The following is a 10,635-nucleotide window of genomic DNA, read 5'->3' on the forward strand; positions in this document are numbered from 1 at the left end:
CATTCAATTAATAGCCAAGAACACTTACGTGTATTATTTTCCTCTCCCGAGCAACAAATAATTTTTATCAACTACAATTCAATTTCAATATCCCTATTAAGAATTTATCGCAGTGATCTATCACAAAACAATGTTCTCTTTTAAAAGCTCTATTAAAGTTATAAGCTCTCCCGAGTCAGATAAACAATTAATAATGTATTTTCTATTTGTCCTATTCAAAATCTCCTTTCTCGAGTGCCAGATTTCAAATAAATATAACAAGTCAATTATTGATCAGATAATTGAAAAGACAATCAATTCTAGAAAAAACAATTAATCTAGAAGAAACTCCATTCAATAAAATCAAACATTCATGAAAGTGTGTACACCAGGTTCCATCCGACCTCTAGACTCTAAAAAAATGTAGTTCATAATAAAATTCTGAATAAAATAATAATTCATAAATTCAAGCATATTCAGAATAAAATAAAAGATAGAAAACAAATCCGTCGTCGACGCCGTGTCCGGTCTATCGATCTTCGTCTTCGTTCTTCAATTAAGCACCAGATTTCTCTCCCAAAATTTTACGTTCTCTAATCCGTAGTGTGTATGGCGGCTCTCCCTTTCATGTCTAATAAAAATCCCTTTTATATCGTTCATAAAAGCCCACAAAATCAAGCCCAAGAAAATAGAGACTTTCCTTCCCGATAAAAATTTCCAAGTTCAGAATTTGCGACGAGCGGGCGCTTCACAATCCAGGCGAGCGCGTATAAAGGTCTGCCAGAAATCTCTCACTTCAACAAAATAGACACGCGTTTGCTCTTCTCAAGCGCTAAACTTTAGCGCTAATCTTTTGTGGCCCATTAAAAGAAAGCCCATCAACTGTTCCTCACATGATCTGATCGTTCCTTTCTTTCTTCTCTTCTTTTCCTTTCTTTCTTTTATTCTTTTCTTTTCTCCATTTTCTCATAAATCTCATTTTTCTTCTCTTTTCCAAATAAATCTCCATAGTCTTCTACAAACACATAAACACTAAAATACCCACATAAATCTGCTCGAAACAAATATTTAACAATTAAAATCATAACTAAATTAAGTGTATAAAATACACTTATCACTCCCTACTAAACTTTTTAAAATAACAAATCTTGGAATTCACCGCCTAAATCCACCACCGCCAAACGCCGGAACCGGAAGTCACTGTCTCAAAAATTTCTATAATAAATAACTTAAAATATTTGAGCACTTAAACTTTAAAGAAAACTTAAGCAATTAATTCCAAGCAATTAAACATCATAATTATTAAAAAATAGAATTTTAGGCATGGAATTTAAATTATGAAATCCTAGGTTCTACAAAATTTCTCGAAAATCATCAATTCATAACAAATCCGAACGACGTTCTATTTTCGATCTGACTGAGAATAAACGATAATTACTAGCTTGAGAACAACCTCTCCAAATATCATTCGACTCTAAAAACCTTCAAAAATTCAAACATCGCAGAAATAAAAGAATCTTACTTCAAAACGGACCTCTCAATGCTGTGATCGCGAAACCACCTTCATATTTAATTTCTACCGAACGGATCGAACAAACTCGGAGAAACAAAAGCTTGTAATATTATATGTGTAGTACGTAATAACAAATTTTCTAAAATGATAAAAAATTTATTGAAAAAAAATTCGACAAGTTAACTATTATTTGATTTAACTAAGTTAATAACATAAATGACAATATTTCAAACCAACTAATTTGTATTGGAACTGTTTTGTGTGTTCTCTATAATTGATATACTCGCGTACTAGCTACTGAGACACATATATGACGTCCGAACACTACTTTTTTTATTTTCGTGAAAATTAATTAAATGTAATTAATGATATTTACTTTAAATACCATTTTAGATCATGGGGAAAAAAGAAAAAATTAAAGTTGCGAAAGACTTTTGTGGATATATTCTAAGGCAGAGCCACACCCCTGAATTTAATTAAGGGTGTGACGCCTAATGCATGCATTCCCCAATAGATGAGTGTCAATATGATTAGATAATGGATAACCTAAGTATTCAAGTTACTAAGAGAGCTATGGAGTTGTTGTAGTTACCGGAATGTCCGATATCAATGACCCAAAGCGAAAGGAAGTTTAAGGAGGCATTTCAAGTATTCATGGTGAACTATCAAGAAACGCCTACAAACGACTTGCCATCAAGACTATATGGGTTTGGGATTCATGGCAATCAAGTTGGGGAGCATGGAAATAAAGTTGGAGATCATTATAACATGATTAAAGTGCTAGAGAATGAAGAAGACGACCGCGGAATCATGCAGGATGGGCGCACCCGCGCATATCGTACTTTCACACAGTTTGGCGTGTAGTGTGTGTGACACAAATAATTGATATATTTCATATTTTTGAATTGTTTTTCCTATTTTGAGTGTTTTTTGGGACAATAAGGAAACTTTTGGTTGCGGATTTTTGTTAAATTTTAACTATTTAAGTTGTACGCAAGCTACAAGATACATTAGAGAAGTTTTATTCAAAATCAAATATTGATTGTTATCAATTATTGAAGCTTTTGCTTTGTTCAAATCAAACTTATCAAATTTCTTACTTTGGGGCATTTGTCGGTTGTTTTTATCGTGGATGTCAAAGAAGAGTTCTTTGAAGGTTTCTTTGAAGTAAATTGTCTATTCGTGATTATTTGTTACTAGTTTCTTAAACTAGAGGTGAATATCACACAATTTTTACTTGTTTCAAAGATTGGATAAAATACTTGGATTTTTTTTTATTAAATTGAGGGTGTGGTTTCATCTATAATTGCGTTTGCTTTTCATTGTACAACAAGATTCATATCATTTGGTATCTGATCAAGGTTTCTTTGATCCAAAGTAAGTCGTATCTTTTTTTTTTGTCATTTGTTCTTCGTTCATCATATCATCGAGTATAAAGAGAAAAGGTTTTGAGACAACTAAGTTTTCAATATCTTTTATTCTTATCTGTTCTTTCATTCTTCGTTCTTCGTTCTTATTTTGAGTCTATTCATCGTTAAATTTATGCGTCGTTTCTATCAATCTTGTTGTCCAAGTTTCGTTTCTTGAGCTACAAGTTATAAAAAACATAAAAATTCAAAAATAAAAAAATAAAAGTTCGGATCGGTCAAAAAAAGGAGAAATGACCGAAATTTTTTTTAAAAAAAATTAGAACAGAAGATAAATTGTGGTCAATATTTTTTTGTCATTGTTCATCCTTGGGTGCAAAATCTATTCTAATTTTCATAGTCACCTCGCTTGTTTTTGTGCGGTCCACGTGAGTCAATTTACAAGTATTTACAAGTTTGGACTTGTGAGTTTGATACACATAAACCACAAAGCATAAGCGTACTCCATAGTGTGATTTCTCAATTTGAGTGAAAAATACTTGAGCGGAGCGTTTCCTTTGGAATGATTGTGAGAATTTGTGGTGAGAAGAAAAAAAAATTTTGAGTGCGTGATCTTCTTTGGAGTGACTAGTGAGAATTTGGGAGAGAAATATTTGATTACTAACCTTTTTTCTTGCAGATACAATGGCTTACAGAAAATTTGATAAAGAAGTAGGGGGTAATTGGAAACAAGGAATTTTTGAGGTTCAAATGGAAGCATTGTTTGATGGTATGAGTAAGACGATTAGAGATGCGTTTAAACCATTAAATAAGAAGGTGAGAAAGTTGGAGGATGAATATGATGTTGGTGGTGATGATCCAAGTCACAATGGGAATTGGGGGAGAGAAAGGAGGAACCATGGTTTGGGTAAGAATAGAAGAGAGAGAAGAGTTAATGGATATAAAAAATCATATTTGGATGAGATGTTTAGACATGATGATGTTTGTCATGGAGGAAGAGTTTGGAGATCAAGTGAAGAAGAGGAAGTTCACGTGCATCCAATGAAGAATTTGAGACGTGAAATTCTCAAGCATGGTTATCAAGGTACATCTAAACTTTCAAATATTAGTACTTATGATATAATATGCTTATGGTGTCAAGAAGTTGGGCATGATATTAGCCAATGTCCAAATTAGGTGATGAAGGTGGTGAATTTTCAAGTAGATGTTGAATCCAAAGTTGTAGTTGATGTTGAATTAAAATTTGAAGCTGAAGAAGTTGAAGATAATGATACTTCAATGATTCATGAAGTGAATTTTGGAGAATGTGCGGTGGAAGATGAATTATTTATTGATGAGAAATCTTCTAATATGCATGTTGTAGAGGAGATTCATATTGATGATCCTACTGAGACAATCAATTTGTTATTGGAGGAACCATCTATTTCTCATTTTGAATTGCTTCAAATAATGTTTTTGAAGATCAATTGGAATTTCATGAATTGAGTGATATGGCCGAAAGAAAGAGTGATAAAAAAAAGTGAGATGACAAAAAGAAAAAGAAAAAATAGAAGCCGAAATAATGAGTGTACAAAAGAGTGAGATGACCTTTGAGATAAAAAAAAAAAGAGGAAAGAAAAAGAGTGGAAAGAGACCAATAAAAATAATATTATGGTCCAAAATTGTGAGGTTGAAATTTTTTTTAGAATTGAATAAAATATTTCAAATACTTTTGTACAAATATGTTTTATCTCATTGTCATGAATTAGCTGGTTCAATCCCGAGCAGTGTTCTTTCTTCTTTGCAGGATATTGGAGATGTAGCCATGAGGAGGCAAAGGAGATTCAATGTTGAAAGACTCAAAATGTTTAATCCATGTAAAGTTGAGCAAACTCTAGGTGAAGTTAGAGATTTGAAAGTTGTTTCCGACATGAGGTATGATTTAGCTTCAAATCTCAAATACAAATACAATGTCAACTTTCAAAGGTATGATCTTATTTCTAATTTGTTGGGATTTAATTACTTTGTTGAAAGTTTTGAGAATGTGCTATCTATGAGATATGTTTTGACTTCAAATCTTGATATTAAGTTGTTTGAATCTTGTTATGATAAGAAATTGAGTTATTTGAGTTGTATTGATGTGTGTGAATGGTGCATGAGTTGCACAAGTGGAAATTCATATCTTCTAGAATGGTTAGTCATGTCTTTTGGACTAGCTAATAATGCCCTTGACACTTTTTGAGACTGATGAGACATGTTTTGCATGCACATAATGGTAAATTCGTTGTGGTATACTTTGATGAAATCTTAGTATCTAGCAAAATTTTTTATGGGCATGTTGAACATTTGATCCTTGTGTTATTCACACATGGAGATGGATATTTGTATGCTAATTTAAAATAAAATATATTTTGTACAAGAGGACTCGTTTTACTTGTCATTGATGTGATTTCTCAAGTAGAACGAGTTGATGATGAAAAGATGAAGCACAAAAAAGGTAAGAAAAATATGGTAGTTGATGCGCTATCATGAAGGTAAGTACTCCTATCTATGTTGGACTCGAAGTTTTTATGGTTTGAGAATGCTAAAGAGTTGTATGCATTGGATGTTGATTTTAAGGATAGTGATTTCAAAGATTTGTTTGAGTTATATTTGTATGATATTCATGATAAATTCTATGTGAGCAATGATAACTTATTTAAAAAGGATAAAATTTTCATTTCATGGTTTTTATTAAGTGAGTTGTGTGTTGAGGGAACACATATTACGTGTTTGATGTGTTGCATTGACAAATACAAGATAATGAATATCGCGGATAAATGCTTGTTATGGTTACACATGAAGAGGTATGTTGAATGGATTTGTAGGAGATATATTGCATGCAGAGAAAAAAATTTTAAGTCAAAATTCTATGATTTGAATAAATTAATTCTTATTCCTAGAGCATAATGGTTATACATATCTATGAATTTTGTGTGGGAGTTAACTAGGCCTAAAAAGGGAAGGAATTTTATTTTTGTCATGCTTAATGGAAATTTGATCATACTTTTGCATGCTAAGGGTGTCGAGGTATTTAATTTTCTTGTGCATGAGAAATTTTGTGTTCTTTGATTTTATTGTGATCAGTGTGCAAGATGTACTAGTTGATGTGGAGAAAATATAGGGTATGTGTGATGTCAATAAAAATTTTAATGTTTCTAATCTTTTTTTATTGGGTGTAGGTAACGAGCAAGATTTGAGGACAAATCTTTTTCAAGAAGGTGAGTATGATGCGATCATGGATAGACTAAGTATTTAAGTTACTAAGAGAGATATGGAATTGTTGGAGTTGTCGGAATGCCCGATATCAATGAGTCGAAGTGAAAGGAAGTTTAAGGAGGCATTTCAAGTATTCATGGTGAACTATCAAGAAACGCCTACAAACGACTTGTCATCAAGACTATATGGGTTTGGATTCATGGCAATCAAGTTGGGAAGCATGGAAATAAAGTTGGAGATCATTATAACATGATTAAAGTGCTAGAGAATGAAGCAGACAACCGCGGAAGCATGTAGGACGGGCGCACCGCGCCCTAGGAGCCAAACTTGGGCGCACTCGCGCCCTTCTTTGGGTGCACTCGCACATATTGTACTTTCACATAGTTCGGCGTGTAGTGTGTGTGATGCAAATAATTGATATATTTCATTTTTTTGCAATGTTTTTCCTATTTTGAGTGTTTTGGGACAATTAGAAAACTTTTGGTTGCGTATTTTTCTTAACTTTTAACTATTTAAGTTGTACGCAAGCTACAAGATACATTAGAGAAGTTTTATTCATAATCAAATATTGATTGTTATCAATTATTGAAGTATTTGGTTTATTCAAATCAAACTTATAAAAGTCCTTACTTTGTGACATTTGTTGGTTGTTTTCATCGTGGATTGTCAAAGACGAGTTCTTTGAAGGTTCCTTTGAAGTCAATTGTCTATTTCGTGATTATTTGTTACTAGTTTTCTTAAACTAGGGGTGAATATCACACAATTGTTACTTTTTTCAAAAATTGGGGAAAACACTTGGATCATTTGTTTATTGAATTGAGGGCGTGATTTCATCTATAATTTTGTTTGTTTTTCATGTGCAACAAGATTCATATCAATGTGTCATATCAATAGTGGACATATTGGGTTTGGGTGGGCACGACATGTAGAAAACATATCAAAATTTTAAACAATGAGTTCCTTATAATTGTCCATAATTGGTTGCTTAATCTCCAGTCAAGACAGAGACAATACTCCACTATGATGCCACTCATGTTGTTTTAATGATTCCCACAACTGTACGTTATATATTCAGAGAGTGTTTGCAATCACTAAAAAAAGTGATTGTTAGCTTTTGGCTTAAAAAAATTATTTTTGTGTGTTTCTTAAACCTGGATTATGTGTTAGCTTGTGCTTAACTTAATTGAAATCCTAAAGCTAGTCATGTAGTGATCATTATGATTCTCCAAAAGTGATTCTAATAAAAAAAAAGTCATTGTTAAAATCACTATAATCACTTATTTATCAAACACTACCCAACTTTGATTTTTATATTTTCACATTTGTTTCCAAACACTACCAACTTTTGATTTTTTTAACTTTTTTTATAATCTATAAATTAATCACTTGTACAAAAGCACAATCTATTGAAAACACTCCTTCAGTTATCTTTCGTTGATCATGCCATATACAATTCCAGTAGCTTTAAGTTTCTAGCAAGTTCGAAAAGTAACTCGAAGGAGAGTACCATGGTTTTCAAATTATTTCCATTCTTTTTCGAATATTAATTTGAGATATAATTTAGGACATCTTGGATGCATGTTATGTTCCGGGTTGATGAAGACATGCATCTGTTCAACTAAATACCTGATCAATTACCTTTCCCAGATTTTAAAAAGTAAGATTTTTTATATCAAAACTGGACACAAATATCCAAGTCTAGATTAATAAATTGTAAGTTCAATTTTCACCACTTGCAACCAATCAATAATCCACACGATCAAAACAGCGAGCCAAGAGTTTAACTCTTTTTCTTTAAGACAAAATTTGCCCCGCCTAGGTGCTAACGGGATTGTGCAAAGTTTCTCCCAAGTGGAACGCTTACAACTTTGAGTAGCAGCACTGCAAACTCAAAGAACTTCGAACACAAGTGCTTTAGGAACTCACACTCTAATATGAGTATGCAAGAAGAGAAAGAAATCAGAAAATGAGCGAGTATTAATGATCACAGACGGGGTCTATTTATAGATGTTGGAAGGATGCCTCGGACAGTCGCACCACTTCGATGCATGCATGGCCGAACAGTTGCAATGGTTAGGACCGAAAGTATGCACTCTTTCAGCCAAAAAGATGCACTTGTTCGGACCAAAAAGTTGCACTGAATCGGACTAAAGAGTCGCATACTTTCATCTGAAAATGCACTCAGATTGTAAAACAATTAATAAATAAATTAATTTATTTTGTCCAAAAAGGTTTATATTCATGTTAAAGCCAGCCCACGCCCACGGTCCGGTCCGGTCCGTGCCGTGCCGAGCTGGCCGTTCGGTCGGACGGACGGCGGCGACGGCGCGCGCGCGCGTGTGGCTAATGGTTCGAACCTAGCCTAGACTAGGTCCGCTCCCCTTAACAAACATGGGTACCCCTTGGGGCTCCAACCCATTGTCTAAACTTTGACCATATATAGTGCTATTAATTCCCATATTTTATCAATGTGGGACAATGAGCATAAAACCTCATTCACCATCTCATTTACCATCCATTTTTCCAACAAATTTTCCAACAATCCCCCACATGAATGTGATTTATGCGAATATGTATGCATATGCTAAAACAGAGTTTCTTTCAAAAAATTATTGCATGGGAAGAGGTAGCTTGCGGCTTTGAACCTTCCTTAGTGAAATACTATCGGATTTACTAGGCTGCCTAGTGAACGTGATGTCTTGAACTATTCAGCCGTTGATGTAAACCTAGACAACAGTATTCACACAATAATTTTTCTCACACTTTATTTGTTCTCATGGTTTTGTCCGTTTTGGCCCTGGACAACATCTTGGATTCTTAAGTGTTTCATTGAAGCGGCCCGTCTTCACACTTAAATAGGTGACCTCCTATTGTATGAGTATCCTGTCATACTCTATTTCTTAAATAAATATAGGAATCATTAAAAATTTGTTAAAACTTAGCCTCACTCCTTGCACAGGTTGCACTTTTATCCTAGGAATGAGAATAGAACAAAGTTCTAAGTGCACGCGAACGTTCATAACTTGATTTTTCCATTGAACCAAGATCTTGGGATCTCCAATCTACAACGTTGGGTTTCCGCTATGAATATTCTTTAATTTTTTAGGTTTTAATCTCATTACTCTTGATAAGCAGTTTACTTGATCTCTCCCTAAACCTTTTGTTAACGGATCCGCTAAGTTATCTTTTGATTTTACATAATCAACTGCGATAACACCATTTGAGATCAAATGCCTAATGGTATTATGTCTTCGACGTATGTGTCTTGACTTACCATTATACATACTACTTTGTGCCCTACCTATAGCCGACTGACTATCGCAATGTATCATTATTGCTGGCACTGGTTTCGTCCAACACGGAATATCTTTTAGGAAATTACGAAGCCATTCCGCTTCTTCTCCCGCTTTGTCTAAAGCTATGAATTCCGATTCTATTGTGGAACGAGCTATACACGTTTGTTTTGAGGATTTCCATGACACAAATTCTCCACCGATGGCGAACACATATCCACTTGTGGACTTAGAGTCTTTTGTGTCGGATATCCAATTTGCATCACAGTATCCTTCTAGTACGGAAGGATATGTTGCATAATGTAATCCATAGTCCATTGAATACTTTAAGTATTTAAATAATCTTTCCAATGCTTTCCAATGGTCATGACTAGGATTACTTGTGAATCTACTCAATTTATTTATTTAGTATGCAATATCAGGACGAGTACAATTTGTAATATACATTAGACTCCCAATTATCCTTGCATATTGTTGTTGAGATACGGGTTCACCTCGATTTTTGGATAAATGTAAACTTAAATCCACGGGTGATCTTAACGTTGTAACATCATACGCGTTGAATTTCCTAAGTACTTTCTCAATATAATGAGATTGTGTTAGGATAATTCCTTCAGGCGCTTTTACAATCTTAATTCCTAAGATAACGTCTGCTTTTCCCATATCTTTCATATCAAAATGTTTTGTCAACATTTTCTTAGTTTTCATGATGATATCATGATTACTACCCATTATGAGCATGTCGTCTACATATAGACAGACAATTACATACGAGTCATGTGTGCCTTTTATATAAACACATTTATCACACTCATTAATCTTGAATCCATTTGACATCATTGTTTTGACAAATTTTTCATGCCATTGTTTAGGAGCTTTTTTTAGTCCATACAGCGATTTAATGAGTCGACACACTTTTTTTTCTTGACCGGGAGCAATGAATCCTTCAGGTTGTGCCATATATATTTCTTCCTCTAACTCACCATTTAAAAATGCCGTTTTTACATCCATTGAAGTATTTTGAGATTATTTAAAGCAGCTATTTCAATAAGTACTCGAATAGATGTTATTCTCGTAACAGGTGAATATGTGTCGAAGAAATCCAATCCTTCTTTTTTTTTAAATCCTTTGGACACCAACCTTTCTTTGTATTTTTCCACTGTTCCATCATCTTTGTATTTCCTTTTTAAGATCCATTTGCATCCTGAAGGTTTGCTTCCCGGTGGGAGATCTACTAACTCCCAAG

This window comes from Henckelia pumila, chromosome 1 (genome assembly GCF_033568475.1).
Source record: "Henckelia pumila isolate YLH828 chromosome 1, ASM3356847v2, whole genome shotgun sequence".
Taxonomy (NCBI): Eukaryota; Viridiplantae; Streptophyta; class Magnoliopsida; order Lamiales; family Gesneriaceae; genus Henckelia; species Henckelia pumila.